This window comes from Desmodus rotundus, chromosome 9 (genome assembly GCF_022682495.2).
Source record: "Desmodus rotundus isolate HL8 chromosome 9, HLdesRot8A.1, whole genome shotgun sequence".
NCBI lineage: Eukaryota > Metazoa > Chordata > Mammalia > Chiroptera > Phyllostomidae > Desmodus > Desmodus rotundus.
The window spans coordinates 22,632,674-22,652,548 of record NC_071395.1 but is presented as its reverse complement, the minus strand read 5'-3'; the positions used below and the strand labels follow the sequence as shown (position 1 = coordinate 22,652,548).

Below are 19,875 nucleotides of genomic sequence, written 5' to 3'. Positions count from 1 at the left end.
TTTTTTAACTTTTCTAAGCATCTGAATTTTAAACACTAACCTTCATTTTATAAGTAAAATCAAAACAAAATGAACAAATTCTCAGGGCCAAAATAATTTTTCTTGTTGTCTAGACTTCTCTAATCCTCCCTCACAGATGTCATTGCTCCCATTTTTCAACTCCAGACTCTGTGGTGTATGTCTCTCCCGGTATATGTCACAGTCTACTTTGAACCAGAGAATATAAAATGATATGGCCACGTGGAAAACCAGTTTAGTAGCTTCTTATAAGTGAAACATACTCCTAATACTTCACCAAGTTTTCAGGCTTAAGCGCTCATTTGAAGTATTTCCCACTGGTTTTAATGCAGGAATAAATTTAAGCATAACTATTATTTTCTGCTTCCAATCTTTCCTTATTTTGAGTAAATTTCAAAATCATTCCACCTAGCAGGGAAGTAATGGCAACAGTGTTAGGAAATCAAGATATGGCAAGTGTGGGAGGAGTTTTACACCATCAACTGTTATACAACATATTTCACACAACCAACTCACCCTCACCATTTATTATCTTCCATTTTGGGTCTTATTTCTTTTTTTATATTCTTATTTTTTCCCCTTGATCCCTTCTCTTCAGCTTATAGGCCAGTGATTCTCAGTTCAAGGTGTCCATCAGAATCACACATAGACTTAAAAAAAAAAAAAAAAAAAGACCTGGGCTCCATCGTGATTCTTCTGAACCAAAAATTGTAACGTGTGGACCTTGCATTTGCAGGGTTGCAAAACTCCACATAGGAAGTTGAAGCGCACTGCTCACTCCTTGGGGATACTGACCTAGAATTTGCTTCAGGAAGCAAAGTTGAACTTCTACTACTACTGCACGCTGTAGATGTTGACACCAACTCTGCAGGAACTCCCAATCTGCTGTGAGCATGACAGGCGCATGCTGCACAATTCCTTTAAGGTAACACCAATTTAGCTTAGGAAAATGAAAAGAGTGCCAGAGAACAACTGAGATGACAGTATGGCACTCTTCCATTGACTATAATTATCAGCTCCTAACACGCATACTCATCTGCTCCCTAGCGTCCATTCCTATTTTCCCTATTAATCAGCTTTCGAACTTAGTTTGGGATATTATCTGGAATATAGCTGATGCTCCATAATTCTTTTGTTTGTGTTTGTATTGATTCATTTCAACTTATGTTACACTACCTGCAGAACATTATGCGAAGTGAAATAAGCCAGTCAGAGAAAGACAAATATCACATGATTTCACTTAGAAGTGGAATCTAATGAACAAACTGAACTAACAAGGAAAACAGAGACAGACTCGTAGATGAAGTACAGGAGGACAACTAAAGGGGGCGGAGGTTATGGGGTAGAGGGATTGAGCAAAATGGCAAAAGGATTCATGGACACGGACAACAGTATGGGCTATGGCCATACCACCCTGAACGCCTCCAATCTCAGCTAAACAGGGTCAGGCCTGGTTAGTACTTAATTGGATGGGGGACAACAGTGTGGTGACTGGGGGTAGTGGGGGAGGGTATAAGGGGACAAAATGGTAATGGGAAAAAATACAATAAAGATTTTTTTAAATAAAGAAAATAAACATGCGTTGTTGAAGCGCAGATATAAAAAATCATAGCAATCAAGGAGCACTGAATAACAAACTGGTTAACGGTGACCCAAACACTATGGTCAATGTCAGGATGTCAAAGAATTAGAAGGAGATGGTACTTGCTACTATTTGATGCCAGGAAGCCTTCCTCATACAGACTATGCTAGAGGTTGGGGGTAGGGATAAAGGCAGCGATGGTGACAAGTGTGTTAAAACTAGCCAAAGCTACTCACTATGCTACCAGGGTCCTTTTATTTAAAATTTTAAAATAATAATGTGGAAGAGGAAGACAAAAGGAGTATTCTTGCAGAATTGGATACTTCCCACCATATTCTAGCGTGCCTACCCAAGGATGCTAATAAAAAAAATCTGTATCTGTACATTCAGCCAAATACAGAACTTCTTTGCCAAGTGTTTGGGAAGAAGATAGATATCTTATCACACCGTGATGGGAAGTCGAGGCAATATGGCTGATAAAGGCAGTTCATATGTGGTGGGAGCACCATGGCACAGTCCAAGGATGGTATTAACATGGTGCGTTTACAACATAGGAATCCTGGATTTAGTCCCCTCTTATTTTTTCCTAGAAATGTAAAACCTTGAACAAGTCAGTTAATCCCTCTATGTCTTGGTGTTCTCATCTATACAATGACTATATTAAGGGGATACATTTATACACATGTTTTTATAGTTAAATTTCAGAATGAAAATATTACATAATAAGTTCTGAATGAATATTAACTGATGATAATGATGATGCTGTTGCTTTAGACCACATTTCCACTTGAGGGGAAGCATCCCAGTTAGTTGACCAAGCCACGCAGTCTAGATTCTATAGTGGAGGGTTGAATTTCCTTTGTTGTCACTGTATTTAGCTTATATGGCCCTATTAGCTTAAAAAACCCTAAATCTACTAGGTAATAGGTGTAGATTCAATTAAACATGAGTTTCCCCTCATTGGGTTAAATGGGATGTTATAATAAGTAACTTTATTTTTGACAATGTTAACCATTTATCATGGTTAACAGCCTTAACTTTGAAAAGTTCTCTTTAGCAGTTAATCTGCACATGGAACCATTTGGTTTACCATGAAGCTGACTCCAAAACAGCATTAGGCTGAATGATGGTCAAATCTATAAGGTTTGGGGGGGGGGTGATATGTACCTTTTCTTCGTACACCCACCAGGAATGAACTCAGAGTACACATATATGTCTGACTTCCTCTTATGTTTTAATTATTACAAGAGCATCTGAGGAAATTCATGGCCCTCCACAATTCCCTTGCCTTCAGATGTGAAAAATAGGAGAAGATGCAGTTTTATTTTCTAGTCCTTTTACTATGAATTGCTTGAGAAATTTTAGGTCATGTGAACAAATGGGTATAAATCCATTGGCCTTCTTGATCAGGGAAAGCGAACATGTTTCTGGGGTTAGTATACCAAATGCCAGTCTTAACAAAGGCAGAAGAGGACAAAGTAATACGTGAAAGAACCCTGTCATAAAATCAAGAGACAAAAAAGTTGGTATTTAAATCAGAACAGTAAGAGGAAGAAAGGAAAGAAGGATGTCACAGATTTGAGAGTACATGCTAAGGCAGGGGCATCTGAGTGCATCAGGCAAATTTGAGGTAGAAAGGGAGGTTACATAGAATTAGTTTGTGCTTAGTGAAAATGGTGTCTATAAACTCTGACTAAATGTTACCCATTATCAACAGTAGTGTTGTATATTAGTTTTTCACTGTCCACAAATTCTTTGATATTTCTCCCTTTAAAAGGCAGAGCCTGCTTCCCCTTTCCTGGAGTGTAGGGGAGACTTAGTGCCTGCTTCCAATGATGAATAGGATAAGATGGAGTGTTAGTGTGCAATTGCAGAGGCTAAGTCATAAGAGCCATCTCCGTGACTGTGTGCCTTCCATGGTGCGGTTTGGATCGCCACTCTAGGGAAAGTTAACTGCCATGCTGTGAGCAGCGCTAGGGAATGGCCCACATGTCTGAGGACAGCTGCCAATAGCTAATAATAAACTGAGCCCTTGGTCAACAGTTATGGGAGTGGTCCTTCTTGAAAGTGGAACCTCCAGCCCCAGTTCAGCCTCCAGCTGGTTGTCACTCAGAATGACCTTTGGGCTACAAATGCATTGAAAACTCTTAGCCAGAACCACCCACTTAAGCCACTCATAAGTTGTTTTGTGTTGCTAAATTTGGGAGTAATCTGTTATGTAGCAATAAATAATATATGCTACTATTATTATTTTTGGTAAAGAGTTTGTGCATTTACTTTTATTGCTCAGTGTACTGATTTGTGGGACAATAATGAAGTATTAATTCAAACAAGCAGAATATTGAACTTTCCAGGGATTATCAGAAAAATCCTACCCCTGAAAGCATCGCTACCTAGAAATACGGGAAGAATGCATGTATAAAAATAGGACATAAATGATTAAGGAATCCTACTTTCTCCTTTCATGCAATAGAATCCTAGCTTAATGAACAAGATGTGGATGGACATGAAAGTGTGGGACTTAAAGTAAGGAATACAAGGAAATGATATATTTTCTTCAGCTTGCCAAATTCTGTCCATATTCTGTCTCCACCACAATTCTATGTTGCTTTGATGGAGAAAACAAAAGCATAAAAGACATTTTTAAAAGAAGAAGGAAAAAAAAGTTTTTAGGTAGAATACAAGTACAGACCTCCCAACCCAGTCTCCACAGAAAGTTCTCCCACAGCATTCCTGGCATATCATCATATGGTTCCCCTTCTCACAACTTCAATGCTGGTAAAGCAAATCTGTAAATCCTTCAAACTTCAGAACAGTTAACATGTCATCTTTTAAGTTTAGCAGAGATGTGTGAAGAGGACATTCTGAAGTGCTTGACACACACATCCTAAGAGGGAGAACAGACATGAAAAGTTATAAATGCATGTGGGCATTTTGATATGCAGGACAGGACTAATAGCTGAGGATTGAAACGAATGGCTTTAGGCCACATGTCCTGTCTTCTGCTCCCAGCTCTCAACCCAAATTACACTGACACCCAACGTGACATTATCAACGGATTGGATTCTCTTCTTCTGTACTTTTTCCCCAGGCACTCACATCACAGGTCAGACTCACGGAGGTACGGGAGAGGAATACACTTTGACAGGAGAATAAGTTCTTAAATCTATAACCAACTCTATGTTCAGGCTCTTCTGACTGATTTTGAACAACTTATATGATTTGATCCTGTAATTACCATGTAAATGACTGCATGACCCCTAGTCATATTATCAGACAAGGTCTTGAGTTAACTCACATAACAGTATCATAAAATGAATAATAGGGTGACTGACCAGTGAGAAATTTTGGAATTAAGTCATCACATTTCATTTACATGGAATCTGTTCTAAAGGAAAGAAGGCAACCACTTACATGATGAGCTTGATTAGTTCACAAAGAACAAAGTCAATACGCATTTGAGTGAAAGCTAATTTCAATCAGCAACACATTTTCATTCATCATCTTTTGGCTCTAATTAATCACTGTCTTCACTTGAATGCTGAACAAAAATGATTGCTAATTTTTGAAGGTTAATATGAAAAGTTATTATACTACACATGTGTCCATTGCTATAAAACACTGAAAATTCCTCACAAGTCTTAAATATTATTCCTGGCACTAAGTTTTTCTTATGATTTAGTTGCCACATGAATATTATAAATAGAATTTCAAATCAGATGACAAATTATTCTTGAAGTATTTTTTCAAATGAGAATTTAGCCCTGGCTGGTGTGACTCAGTGGACTGAGTGCCAGCCTGCAAACCAAAGGATCACTGGTTTGATTCCCTGTAAGGGCACATGACTGGGTTGTGGCCCAGGTTCCCCAGTAGGGGGCATGCAAGAGGCAACCACACAATGATGTTTCCCTCTCTTTCTCCCTCCCTTCTCTTCTCTCTAAAAATAATTAAATAAAATATTTTTTAAAAAATGAGAATTTATGCTTACCCACCATAAATGTTTGTTTCCAAAATGTCTCTATCAACTGAGTTCTATTAGTGACATTATGAATTAAGATGAAGTAGGCAAACCTCTGGGAAATGCACACTGGAATTCTTGCCCATCTGGAATTACTATGAAAAGTAAATATTACCTACTGGATGCTACAGAATGGTTTAACAAGTTAGATTATTAATATCTGAATAAACAATAGAAAATATTTAATTTGATAGCCTTCTAATACCTTTATCTAAAGTCATAATGTATGCTTATACTGAATAAACTATACAAGAGCTACTTATGGTACAAGCCTACAAGGATATAGTGTAATACATATGTATCTTTTCTATAGATTATTACTTTGTTAGAAACTTCAAAATAAAATGTACAAAAGATGATCATAAAACAACAAAATCTTTAATCTATTAACTTGCTTTAGCCATTGAAATTATTTTATTGACGCATCTATGACAGTTATAATCAACGACCAAGTGGGTTTCAGCCTACTTGTCCTTTTTTCCTTGACAAAATGCATTGCAGTAGTCCTCTGTCACCCACGGTTTTACTTCCCATGGTTTCAGCTACACACCATCAACCTGGCCTGAAAATGTACAGTATTTTGAGAGAGAGACAGAGAAAAAGAAAGAGAGCAAGCGAGTGCACATTCCCCTAACTTTTACTACAGTATACTGTTATAACTGTTCTATTTTATTATCAATGATTGTGTTAATCTCTTATTCTGCCTAATTTATAAATTAAACTTTACCAGAGGTATGTATGTATGTACAGGAAAAATTAGAGTATTTATAGGGCTTATTACTCTCTGCAGCTCCAGGCATCAATGGAGGGTCTTGGAACATATCCCCTGCAGATAAGAGGGGACAACTGTATATTAATGCACTTCCAAGGGAAACAGTCAAAGATAAAGATGATAAAACTTCATAATGGATTTACTTGCAAAAGCTTTTTCAAGTTATATCCTAGTATTAGAACTAATTCTCCTTAATCTCTTAAATCCAGGAAATATACAATGAAAATGATGTGATTTTGAAGCACCATTAAATCCTAAATCAAAGACACAGAATTGTTAAAAAGATTTTCAGTATCAGATAAAATGGGAAGAATTTCCTCTTGAACTACCCTCCCCAGAGTCTGTATTTACCCCAGCAGCTGAATATCTATGCAGCAGCGTCACTGAGTCAAACAGATCCTGACAGGCCTTGCTGGGACCCGACGAGAAAAAATGTGGCCTCATAGCAAAATAAGTTTTTCCATAGCTTAAATCAAGCTGAGGTACACTTTTGTAAAACTCTATCCTCCGTCTTTCCTGCTACTATTCATCTCTGATTTGCCATCCTTCACACCCTTCTCCTCACATTCCTTAAATAAAAACATCCTCTAGAAGTTTTCCTCTAGTCTTAATCTTTCTCTCTCCCAAAATACTCTCTCCTCATGAGTATACTGTCAGCTTTCCAAGAAAATATTCTTGATATATCTAGCTTACTTCCTGTCTTTCTCATATACAAGGACTATGGAAATAGTCTCTATCTCCCTGTATCTCAAATTCTAAATCTTAGATCATGCTACAGAACAAAAATATACAAAAGCATCAACTCACACTTTAGAATATTTCATGTGAGTTAGAATGTACGAGGTCCACTAGAAGAGTAAATACATTTCAGAAAAATTTTGAACCTAACCAAAAATTTAGTCCTAATATTTTTCCCCTACTGAGATCCAGGAACTCCTTATGAAGTTTAAGTCATACTTTACGTCCTAAGTTCTAGTTTAATTTCTTTACTGCTCTTCTTTCTCCACCAAGACTATAGGAAACTATTAGTGAATAACCCATTAATACACAGAATTTGGCATAAAGAAAATACATTTGTTCTTTTTGTTCTTCCTCCACTTCACATCCAGGCTTTTTACACCAGTGGATGCAACATAGTATGTATTCTATTTCTTCTAGTCTGTTGTCTGTTTCTATTTTTATATATTTACTGCCCCCTGATACCTAGGTAGCAATGCCCTCAGGAGTAAGCATCTTCCGGATGCTCTGAGAATTCCGGAACTTTACCTTGTTCCAGTTACGCCTTCTTATAAATTGCACTGATCAATACAAGCTAAGATACACTTAAATGTTTGATCCAAAGTAATAATAATATGTATTATTTATTGTTACACTTAAAACAACATGCATTAACTATCTCACACACTTTATGAGGGTCAGGAATTTGGGAGTGGCTTAGCTGAGTGGTTCTGACTCCAGCCTCTAATGAGCTTGCAGTTTTCATCTGATCTCTTCTTTCTTCAATCATTCCTACCTTTTTATCACAGAAATATTCCACTTAACCTTATATGGTTTATTAAATGCCCATTAAACTGAAGAACAGTCTGTGCTTATCTATTAAATTCTCAGAAGGATCTGTATCAAATATTAAGCATGCTGTCTTGTGTTGAGTCCTATAATTCAAACAAGAATTACTTTCACTGATTCATTATGTGATCTCTCTTCGGAGGGCAGCAGAGGCATAGATATAAGAAGGTCGTTCTCAATAATTTGTATTCCATAGTTCCTACAAAAACTACTATAAATCTCACTTTCCTGAAATATTTTTGCTTCTCTATCGGGTTTTCTAGCTGATGATATAAACAGTAACATTATCTCAGATGTTTATAGGAAAAAGAGACTGCTGAACCAATAAAACAGAAGGCTAAGGAAACATTAAGGAACTGTCCATATTGATCAATTTTAGAAATGAATTTGTAGTAGAAATAAAACTCATGTGGAGAAAAGACACATACCAATATTATATTATCTATGGCATATAAGGTGATAAAGACATTTAAAATACTTTTTAAGATATTAAGACATTTAACACACAAGCCAGTTTTAATAGCTCATTTTATGAGAGATCTATAACAATTGAAGAAATATTATAGTGTTTCTTCTAAATAATCATTTTAGGTTTTTATGGAAAGATAATAAATAGATTTTCTTTGCTTCAATGTAGGAACTTATAAAAAATGTTTTATTAACTACCATGCCCCCATCAAAAATATATTGCAGTAGAATAAAACACAGAACTAAAAAATATGTTAAAGAATTATCAATATTCCATTTTAATAACATATTTGAATATGGACTATTTATTAATAGTCAGTTCTTGTCATTTGCAACAGTTATGTTCTAAACAGTCACTGTGGATAATGAATTAGCAAGTACTGAACCATTGTTTCTAGGGGAAATAGTGGGTTAGGTCCCTGTGAGTATCTGGCCACATTTCCATCAACTGATAAATAAATAACTTTGCTTTATGTCTGTTTCTGTTGAAAGACTTCTCGTTGAGTATATATTGTTGCTTCTTTAACATTGAACTCACAGTTAACAGCACTATAGCTCATGCCCAAATGACACTTATCTAATACACATATTTTCTCTATAACACACATCACAGCTTTCTTGCACTTGGAAATGCTAGACAGCACTTCAGCCCTATGCTTGGGGCCATTTTAAACAGTGAAACACCAACAAAATGCAGAAAAATGTAAAAAACATGGCACTAGACTGCAAAAAAAGACTTGCACAGTATGAGATGAACTAGAAGGCAGTGTCCCCTTGTTTGACCTCAGCTGGGAACACGCGCATCAGTGACCCAAACATTTTGTTCCCTCGTGCATGCGGACAGCAGTGCAAGTGCTGAGGGCATTGCTTTTGGGTCCCAAATCAGTGTTAGAGAGTAGGGAGATTCATAAAGACAGCGCTTGTGAGTAAGGAGGACTGAGCTGGGACACATTCAAAATGATTACTTTGAAATTTAAAGACAGTAATCTTTCTCAGACCCCTACAAACTGGGTTAATTTGATACAGTCCTGACAATGGATTCTCCTATTTGAGATTTCCTCCACTTCACTGGTCATTGTTCATCCCTTTTAGCCCCATGCCAGAAAAGTGTCACCTTGGCTTTCAGCATTATATAACTCTCCACTGCCCTATCTCTTGTTTGGTTCTTCAGATTTACAAATCCAAGCACCTTTTTCAAATAGATTCAATTCTCTACCATCTTGGACAACGTTCTCCTAGACCATGACATTATTTAACAATTATTAATTTTCTTTGTTTTATTTACAAATCTTTGAGTGAATCACATCTCTGATGACAAGACTTCACCTCCCTATTAACCCTTAACTCCTTAAAACTCTGGCCATTGCACCAAAAATCCAGTGAAAGTTACATTCTTCACTGACACCAAAACCTCTTTCCTTCCAAATCTGACGGCTTCGGCTTAGCTCTCATTTGAACACGAAGCACTTACTGCCACTCTTTAATTCTTTTTGACCACTCTATGAATCGTGCCTTTCTGGCTGGGTTTACATTGCTCTGTGTTGCTGCTGTTTCTCTATGTAACTGACTTGTCTTTTTCTTCTTCCCCACGATCAGCACATATTTTTAACACCAGGGATATTCTTTTTTTTTAATTTTCATTGTTATTCAATTACAGTTGTCTGCATTTTCTCCCCACCCCTCCACCCCACCCCAGCCAAACCCACCTCCCTCCCCCACCTCCACCCTCCCCCTTGATTTTGTCCATGTGTCCTTTATAGTAGTTCCTATAAACCCCTCTCCCCAGTGTCCCCTCCCCACTCCCCTCTGGCTATTGTTAGATTGTTCTTAACTTCAATGTCTCTGGTTATATTTTGTTTCCTTTTTTTGTTGTTGATTATGTTCCAGTTAAAGGTGAGATCATATGGTATTTGTCCCTCACCGTCTGGCTTATTTCACTTAGCATAATGCTCTCCAGTTCCATCCATGCTGTCACAAAGGGTATAAGCTCCTTCTTTCTCTCTGTTGCATAGAATTCCATTGTGTAAATATACCATAGTTTTTTTGATCCACTCATTTGCTGATAGGCACTTAGGTTGCTTCCAGTACTTGGCTACTGTAAATTGTGCTGCTATGAACATTGGGGTACATAGGTTCTTTTGGGTTGAACACCAGGGATATTCAAACATTCTAAAGCACTGAGTCCTCCATAAGAGGATATGATATCCTTGGATGACATGACATTTTGATTACTAATATAGTAAATTTGTATTTATTTATACCTTTAATTCTTCCTCAGAAGGTAGACATAAAATTAAATAACATCTATAAAAGGAAGTTTTAAAAATTCTATTTACCTATTCCATGTTTTCTTTTAAATGTGGAAGAAAAGGGACCATATATTAAACTTGTCACACTCAGGGGAGGCCTGCATGGTGGCCTTACAAACCCAGAGACCTAAAGTATCCACACAGGATGGACTGAAATGAAAACTTTCTAATTAAAAGCAAGTCATGGCAGGTAGTCATGTCCTAGAGCATTATCTTCCTTGACAAAGGTCAACCTTCACCTTACTGAGCCTGTCTATTGTCTTTTTGCATCTACAATAGCACACCCTTGAAACACCAGAGCGATCCCCTTCCTCCACCCCTCAGGGGTCACCCATTGCAACCACTTTGCTTTCCCCAACCTCCCTAACCTACCACCAAGAATTTCATAGAACTACCCCCTTATGTCTCTTCCTTTGATCGTAATGTATAAAGTAAGTTACAAAACTGCCATTTCCCACAGCATTTTCTGAATCCATTGAGATTTTGCTTTCTGGCAATTGTCATCAGTTTGCTCAAATAATCATACAAAATCTCTGCAGGCTTAGATGTTTCTAACATAGACAAAAACATGGTTAAGAAAGATATTTTTTTAAGTACAATATTACAACTGAATCTGAAAACTGAGTTTCTATAAAAAGAAACCATGTCTTTAATGAAGTAATGTGTAATTATAAAGAAATGAAATAAAATCTTAATTAGCCAAATTCTAGTCAAATCAGCTACTTACACAGAGCAGGGCAAAGGTATGTTTACAGTTGTTCATATGGAAAAGTAACACAAAATTATAAATAATAATACAAGAACAAACTCTGTTTCACATGCAACTGTAAACCTACTTTCGCCTCACCCTGTATTTCTAGTTAAATGAGATTTTCCATTAGTGTCAAACCTTTTATTTTATAAAGCTTTCCTGTCATCTGCCTTAATTTGCAGCCTGAGATTCTATTTAAATTGCATATCAGTAAAAGTGACTACGTCCTGAATGAAGGGCAAAGTGGCCGGGTCGCCATCTAAGTGTGTTAGCTTTCCTGCAAGAACTTGGGGACATCCATTTTGTTTGGATAAAGGCATAATTTCACTTATTTATCGCTTGCATGCCAGATACTGGAGGCCTTTTACTGTAGTTTTAAAAAACATTATTTCAAAATTTGCTAATAGTCCCATATTTTATTATGAGACTTCAGTATTTGAGAAGTTTTTAAAAATATCAGTAGTTTGTAGAAAAAGATGCCTCCCTAGAGATCTTCTTTCTCACATGGTTTGACTATAGTGACGCAGTCCTTGACATCTTTGATTTTCCTGTCCTATTACAGATGGCTTTGTCAGGCAGCAGTACATTTCCAGTAATTTACACATGCTTTGAACGCAAGGAAGTGTTTTGACAAAAACCTGAAAATGCTTCATACTTAGAGACTTTGGTAACCCACCTAAAGCATGAGCTCTTCACCATTTCCCATTATAATCCTATGATGTGGTATAAGCGCTGATGCTAAAATAGACCAGCTCCTGAAAACCTGAAACCTCAGAGAATTCTTTTTTAAAAGGTGTGTGTGTGTTTCATTCTTTTTTTCCATTTCTTTGACCTCTCTAGCAATTTCACAGAACTTACTATTGATTTCATATCAATGAAAATCTTTCTGACAGCAAGAAAGCCTTCTTAATTGAACACTATTATCTTACAGAAAGCATTTCTTTCTTCCATACCTTGCAGTGCTAAGTATATGTTCAAATATAGCAAGAGAACACCTTTGCTTTAAACATATATCATGCACTATTCATTATTTCAGTAAATGCTCATTGAGTACTTTCTAGGTGCCATGCCTTAAGATAGTCACTGGACACATAGGACAAATAATACAAACCTGGTCATTTCAAGGACTGTACAACTTCAAGGAACATAAAGAATAAGAACCAATGAGACCTGGACTCCTACCTCGGCTCTGCCACCAACTAGCCATATTGGTTTATCCCCATGCCTTAATGATGTTCTTAAACTCATTTTAGCACATGAAGTCCAGAATTTTTCCATTAGAATATTATTAGTAAACAATTCATTAGATATGACCACTAAGTACCAGCATGTGGGGTAATGTGAATACATTTTATTATTATACTTAGTTTTACTTTGAAAGGACTTTAGCCATTTTTTAGAGATGACTTTCCCCAATAAATACTGATGCCTGGACTAGTTTCCAGGACCAATTCCAATGGAGACTTTTCATTCTTCATCTTGCTCTGCATGTCTGCACCATTTGAATTCTGTTACCGGACATCCAACCCCTCCTGGATTTCTCCCATCACTCCCACTGCTCATTTTTGAAGGTTCAAAGTTATAACTCTCTTCAGTTATAACTGTCTAATACAATTATACCATTTTCTCTTCTAAGAATCATCTCAATTTTTTTTTAATGACATGGCTAAGGGAGATATCTAGGAAGACATTTCCAGGCAGAGTTGAATTTAAATCACCCTCCAAATACTAGATTCTGTCCTTTTCTATTGTAATATTTTATCTTAAGGTACACAGAAATTAGTTAATTGCTTTTATTATGTGATCATAAAGTATCAACTCTACTGCCTTCAATAAAGAGCCAATAATTACTTTTACTGACATTAAGATAAAGTCCTTTGTAAAGATAATAGCAATTAAAATTTTCGTGTACCTATGAGTAATCCATTATAAACAAATGCCAATCTTAAAAACACAATTCCAGAGTATGCGCAGTTACAGTGATCACAAATAAGAAGCACAAGGAGCTCACTGGCTATGCTATGCCAAATAGATGAAAAGAAGATTGATTTTATACTGTAGGTCTATAAAAATAAATAAAATTCTATCTTTTTTCCCATAGGTATGCTTAGATTTCTTGTACGAGTAACAGTATGCTCCATTTCACTCTCTTCAATGGGATAAACTCTTCAGAAAAAGATTGAAAAGATTCGATAATCAACCCCCAAATTTATACTTATTTTTCTATTTCTGTTAATTGCCTGACATATTTAACATAACAAATTCTTTCAGTAAATTGAGAGATTGAAAACTAAGATAAAAAGTCAAGAAAAGAGTCGAATGACTTGAAGAACTCTGGCAAGTTACATACAAACCCCGTGTTGCTTTTGGTTACCTATCCCTTCTTTGCTTCAAAGCCCCATGTGACTTTCTTTTTTTTTAAGCAGCCTGTATATCTTCAGCATCCTTTTTGGCTTTTACAGTGTTGTGGCAGGCAACTTCTTGGGCAATCTTTACACTAAGCTCTCCAACAGCTAGCTAGTGGCTGAGCTCCTCAGCCTTCCCAATATCCCAATCCACAGCCTGGACTATGGTCTTTTCAAGGCCCAACCTATCAATTTTTTTCATTTTTAACAGAGTTCAAACCTATCACTGACTATAAAACACTGAGTAAACTCTATCCACCGGTTTCACTTGAGAACTGTTCACTGTATTTTCTTCAGTTCACTTTACCTATTCTGGAGCATTTTCTATCTTTTCCTTCTGAATCTTGAAGTTGAGGTTTTTTGTTCAGCATGTTTCTTAAGTAGCCCTTGAAGTGTAATCCACACACTGAAGGGAACTGCAGAAGGACCCTCTTACATACATTTACATTGGCTTCCGCTTCAGGGTTTGATCCATCCGTAGGGAAATCTAAGACCTCTGTTTTTGCAATGGCCTCATCTTCTTTATCTTCCTGTAAATTAAGTCTAAAGTTCTAATGTGGCTTCATCTTCAGAATTCAACCTGACATCACTTTCAGTTAGGCCAGGAAGCAGCTGTGCGACAGCCAGCTGAACACCCCACCCTCATTCTTAATAGGACCCATTCACGTCCTCCTCTGCCTGCCTCTTCATTCCTTAGAAATAAGTGCTCCCTAGCCATTCTTATCCTTGGTCCCTTCAATACTCTACCAAGAAATGGCTTCCACTGTAATGAAATTTTAATTTTTACCCTCTGCACTTTTATGTGTTTATACAAAAGTTTTCATTTGATATTTTGGCCCAGTGGTCACTAAGCACACATTGACACCCTGAGTTCAAGCCTGTGATTATTACTTGGCCACATGTTAATTAGTTTTTTTGACAACAGTTTGTCAAGATGAGACAGGTGTGAGGTTTGGCTAAGAGGGCTTTTTAAAAATTAAGAAGTTCCTCTTTTTTATGTATCTTATACAGGGTTCAACAGGCAACAGAACCTGAAGCATAGACTTGTATGCTACTACTTACTTTGTACAGAAATGCAATCCCAGCCAACAGGAGTGTCAGACAAGGGAAGTGAAAAAGAGCAAAAGGAAGTGATAATATGACAATGTTTTCTCAAACTGGCCATAGCGGAACATGACTACAATCTTACAGGACTGTCTCCTGAGTGGCCACGTGAGCTCCACCTTGGGACATTCCATCTGGGCCAGGAAAGGGGGAAATTTTTATCTACTGTCTGCCTTTTTCACTTGTCAAAATCTTCTGTGATGGCTGTTAAATCCCTCACACTTCTGAGTTTTAACTACATGAGTGCTAAGCAGCCCCCACTTGGAGTGAACAAGGAAGCCCTTAGGTGAAGGCATATGGTGAGGGGCTGTCAGGCTGCACCTAAGTGAAGTCTACCAGAGCCTCTGCAGTGCTGAGTCACTTAGAAATGGTTGAAACAAAAGACACAGAGAGCATCTTCAGTGGCACGCGAGGGGTGTCTGATAAAACGGCAAACATACGTGTCTTTTGGGAAGCCAAGTTTTTAATGATACAGATCCACAAGCTCTATGATGAGATCTATGTTGAGATCTATGCTGTAACGTTTTGATTCTACTATATTCAGAAAAAAGGGGAGAATGGAAGAGAGAAATAGAGAAAGTGAGAAGACAAAGAGACAGACAAATGTACTTCCCATTTTCTAACCTGCCCTCTCCACTGATCTATTCTATCCAAGAGATACTTAGCCATTCTCCACAATGTGCTGTATTCCCTTAAAGACTGGTTTTTACTCTTTCATAGATTTTATGCAAGTATATGGGTGTGCATGTGTGTGCACACACACGTTTACAAAAATGGAATGATGATATATGTATTCGTCAATATCTCGCTATTCTCTCTTCAGAGGTTTATTTTAATCCTTTTACTATTATTTGAACTCTTTGGGGAAGAGATATTCAAAGAACAGCTAGACACAGACGGCCCCCTAAGGCATTCTCTAGGTAAGGGCCAGGACTTCCCCTTCCCGACCCAGGTTTTTGTTTTCCAAGATGCTTCAGCCTCAGAATCAACCCCAATCTCTGTCCTTTCTACAAGAAAAATTAATCATGGTGGGCATGTCCCAAATTCAAAGACCACTGCCCCCCACCACTGTAGGTACTTCACAGACCAGTGCTTACAGTCTCCGTTTTGTGGATTCGAGTGGGTAGAATTTGTTGCGGAGACAACTAAGTGCAATGGAAAGGAGGTATGACTGCTCAGTCTGCTCACAGTCTGGGACAGGAGGCCCAGTGCGTAAGAATCTCTCAGCACACGTGGATGGTGGTGATGCAGTTACCTACCTATGCACTTGCACCAGCAAAGCTTCTCTGCTCCAACAGAGATATCAAGAGGTAGATATTACTCAAATAACAACTTTCTTTTCAAAGAGTTTTTTATCATCTGTTCAAATTATCTATTGCTGCCTAACAAATTCCCCAAACTTAGTAGCGGAAACAACAACTTTTTTTTTTTTTTTTTTTTGCTTATTTTGTAGATTAGGAGTTTGGACAATGTTCAGTACAGGTGCCTTGCATCTAGTCTGATTATCTCTGAGGCCTCAGCTGGTAAAACTTGAAGGAATGAAGGTGACTCAAAGAACTGGAGGCTTCTTTTCTCATAAAGTCTGGCATTAGAATTGGGATGATTTAAAAGCTGAGCTCAGCCAGGACTGTCACTGCTACATGTGGCCTCTTAGGGTGACTTGGGAATCTCAGGAAGAGCCAGGGTTCCCAGAGAGAGAATCTGAAAGGCAGAGTGAGCGCTCCAAGAGATCATCAAGGCAGATGCTTCAGGGCTTCTTCTGACCTCGTGTGGGGATTCACGCCACATCGGCTTTGGAGCATGCTACTGGTTCCAAGTGAGTCACTAAGAGCAGCGCAGATTTCAGGAGAGAAGAATTAGACCTCCACCCTTGATAGGGGAATGGCAAAGTCCCATTGGTCAAGAGCACTTGCAAGGTGAGATGTTGTTGAGGCCATACTGGAAAATACATTCCACCCATATCACCTCAGAATCCTCCACACTTAGTAAACATAGGAAGTAATTGGTAAACAATATCACACCATTAAAGATCAAGAGATTAAAGTGATTTGCTTACAGCTACACAAAGATCAGGACCTAGAGGAAATGAACAATTGACCTATACTATCACTACAATATTGCCTGTATAGCAAATTGTGGCACACAATTTTTCCACTAAACACTGATGGAAGAGTAAGGTTATTTAGTGACTAATATACTTGACCTGGTAATGTAATTCTGTGAGTTCTTTCTCTAACTCCACTATTAATTTTGTGTGTGTGACCTTGAGCAAGTCTCTTACCATTTTGGAGCTTCAGCAGCTGCACTTAACAAAAGAATCAAACTATATGCACGAATCCCTAGGTGCACTGTGAGGGCAAATGTTCCATCACTAAAGCATTTCAAATGTCTGCACAGCAATGGCTGCGCAATGGTTACAACAACGATGGTGACAGTGATTCCTGGTATAAAAGTGATTATGATGCTCTTTCAGAAAATATTTTTTGTGCCTCTACAGTTTCACTTCATGTTATCAAAGGTTCAGACAAATTCTCAAGCAGCTTCTGAAACTCAACCTAAATTTCCATATGCAAAATAATTCTGTTACACATCAAGAAGAAAATAAACAGAAAAAGAATAAATGAAAAATGACCTTAAAGAAGTTCAGTAATGAATTTCTGCAATGTTTCCTGGAGATAATGAATTGTCCAATGTTTACTACTGGCCATGTAAGTTCAGAGAAACATTTGTCAAAAATATTAGTGGGGATGTCTCATTTTTAAAGCAATTGTTACTTATTCCTTTATACTTACTTCTTCCTATAATCAGGAGGATTATAATATAATGCTATGTAAATAGTTGTTATACTATATTGTTTAGGGGATAACAACAATAAAAAAGTTTGTACATGCTCAGTACAGACATAACCATCATAGGCATAACATGGCAGCAACAACATACCTTTAAAAATTGTTTTTGATCTGTGGTTGGTTGAATCTGCAGACGTGAAAGCCTCCCATACACAGAGCTGACGTACTATCATTAATGCCAAAAACCAAGGAGCAATGAAAATTAGAACATTCAATAATTATTTCAAAGTAAACTAAAGAGAAGCTAACTACAAGTTACTTTTAAAAATTCCACAGACCAAAAAAATGGCTAACTGTACATCTTGGAAACTGAAAAACAAAAAATGTGCAATATTTATGTTACGCCAAAAAACTAATGTGAAGTTTGTGTGGTAAAGCTCCTAATTAGAAGCTTCAATTATAGACTATATTGGAGGATTGACAGAGATGTTCCTTTTTAAAGGGCAAAATACGTTTTTGACTATATGAATCATTGAAAACTGTTTTAAGAAACATTCTCAAAAATTTATAAGTTCATCTGTTAGACAAGAAATGCTAAGTATATTGGCTATTGGAACCTTTTCTACATTTCATTAAAACATCTTAAGAACAGTTTGTTCTGAATACTTTGTTAAATCTTTTAAAAATCACCATTACCTATTTTAGTTGAAAATATAAAGAATCTTTCAGTAAAGTTGTTAAGAATTTAAAGCACTGTTAAAATATCATTGCATAGACATAACACAAAAATTGGGAAAACCCCAGTTCCACAACATATTCAGAAAGAAATATTGTGTGTGTATTTAGAATTATCAATTAAAATATTTCCTCTCCTATGAAGTGTTTTACTGAATGGGAAATGCCATTTTTCTTAGGTTGCATAGCAAATGGCTTATTTTTTAAAATATCTTACAAAAGTAAAAGAAATGCTTCTAACATCTTTGATTCGACTCCGAAGTTTTTAAGATGCAACTATCTCAGTACTTTTGAATGTAATTTCAAAACCACAGTAAAAATAAATTTATTCAGAGTCTCAATGTACTTTATAAACCATAACTGGCAAATGCTGAAACTATTCTCACATTACAGAAAATCTATAGCAAGAACTGCTGTATTCATTAATTCCATCCTCATAAATTTTCTTAAATCCTTTTAGGAATCACATGAGTGGTAAATAAATCAAAACATATCCATACATTTATTCAACAGATAATTATGAAGTACCATATGAAAAGTTTTATTTCCATCCCTGAATGAATAAAAAATAAAGAAGATATGGATTCTGTCATCAGAAAACTTAAAGACACATGGACAAAGAGGACATGTAACTAACATAAGGCAGAAGGTAGTGAAACATACAGATGAAGTGGGAATTTAGATTGAGAAATGATCGGATTACCTAAAATTACTGGGAAGAAAGAAAGCTCTCTGCTATACCTTTAAAATCTAGGTTTGATTTTCATCATAGGGGCACTAGGAGAAAAGCATTCTGAGGCTCGGAGACAGGGAAGAACATAAACAAGGACTCTGAGGGAGGAAGACAGGTAGTATGTGTATGCAGTCAAAGGAGCTTAAAGCAACAGGAGGGAAGGTTTGCAAACAATAGAAAAGATAAAGAGCCTAATGACTGGTCACCTCATAATTGAGGGTTCTGAATTTAAAACAATATAAGTTGGACTCTACCTTGTAGGTATTGGGAAAGTCATTGAAAAGTTATTAGCAGGGGAAGGACTAATAGAACAGTATTTCAGAAAGTTTCTCGAAGCAATGCATGAAGAACAAAATAAGGAGGAGCCAGATATCAGGAAGAACAGTAAAAGCCATCTATAAAATGGGCCAAGCAATTAGATCCTGACCTACAGTCTAGTCACTTGGGATCAAAGAAAAAACATTTGATGGGAGTTCATGGAACTGATGTGGGAGGCAAGGAAAAGAGCAAACTGAAGACAATTTGGTGACTGGATGGAGAGTCCCCAACAAAAATGGAACACTGGGAGAGGGAAGGACAGGGAGAGAAAAGTTGGCCAAAAGAGCAATTACTGAACACCTCCAGA

General features: G+C 37.0%; 1 protein-coding gene and 1 pseudogene across 1 annotated transcript in view; both read right to left on the bottom strand.

The window, feature by feature from the left end:
• The window catches only part of MARCHF1 (membrane associated ring-CH-type finger 1), a 538,948-nt gene that overhangs the window by 443,836 nt on the left and 75,237 nt on the right, over nucleotides 1-19,875 (bottom strand).
• Nucleotides 13,775-19,875, bottom strand: part of LOC112312329 (protein FAM204A pseudogene) — a 32,289-nt pseudogene continuing 26,188 nt past the window's right edge.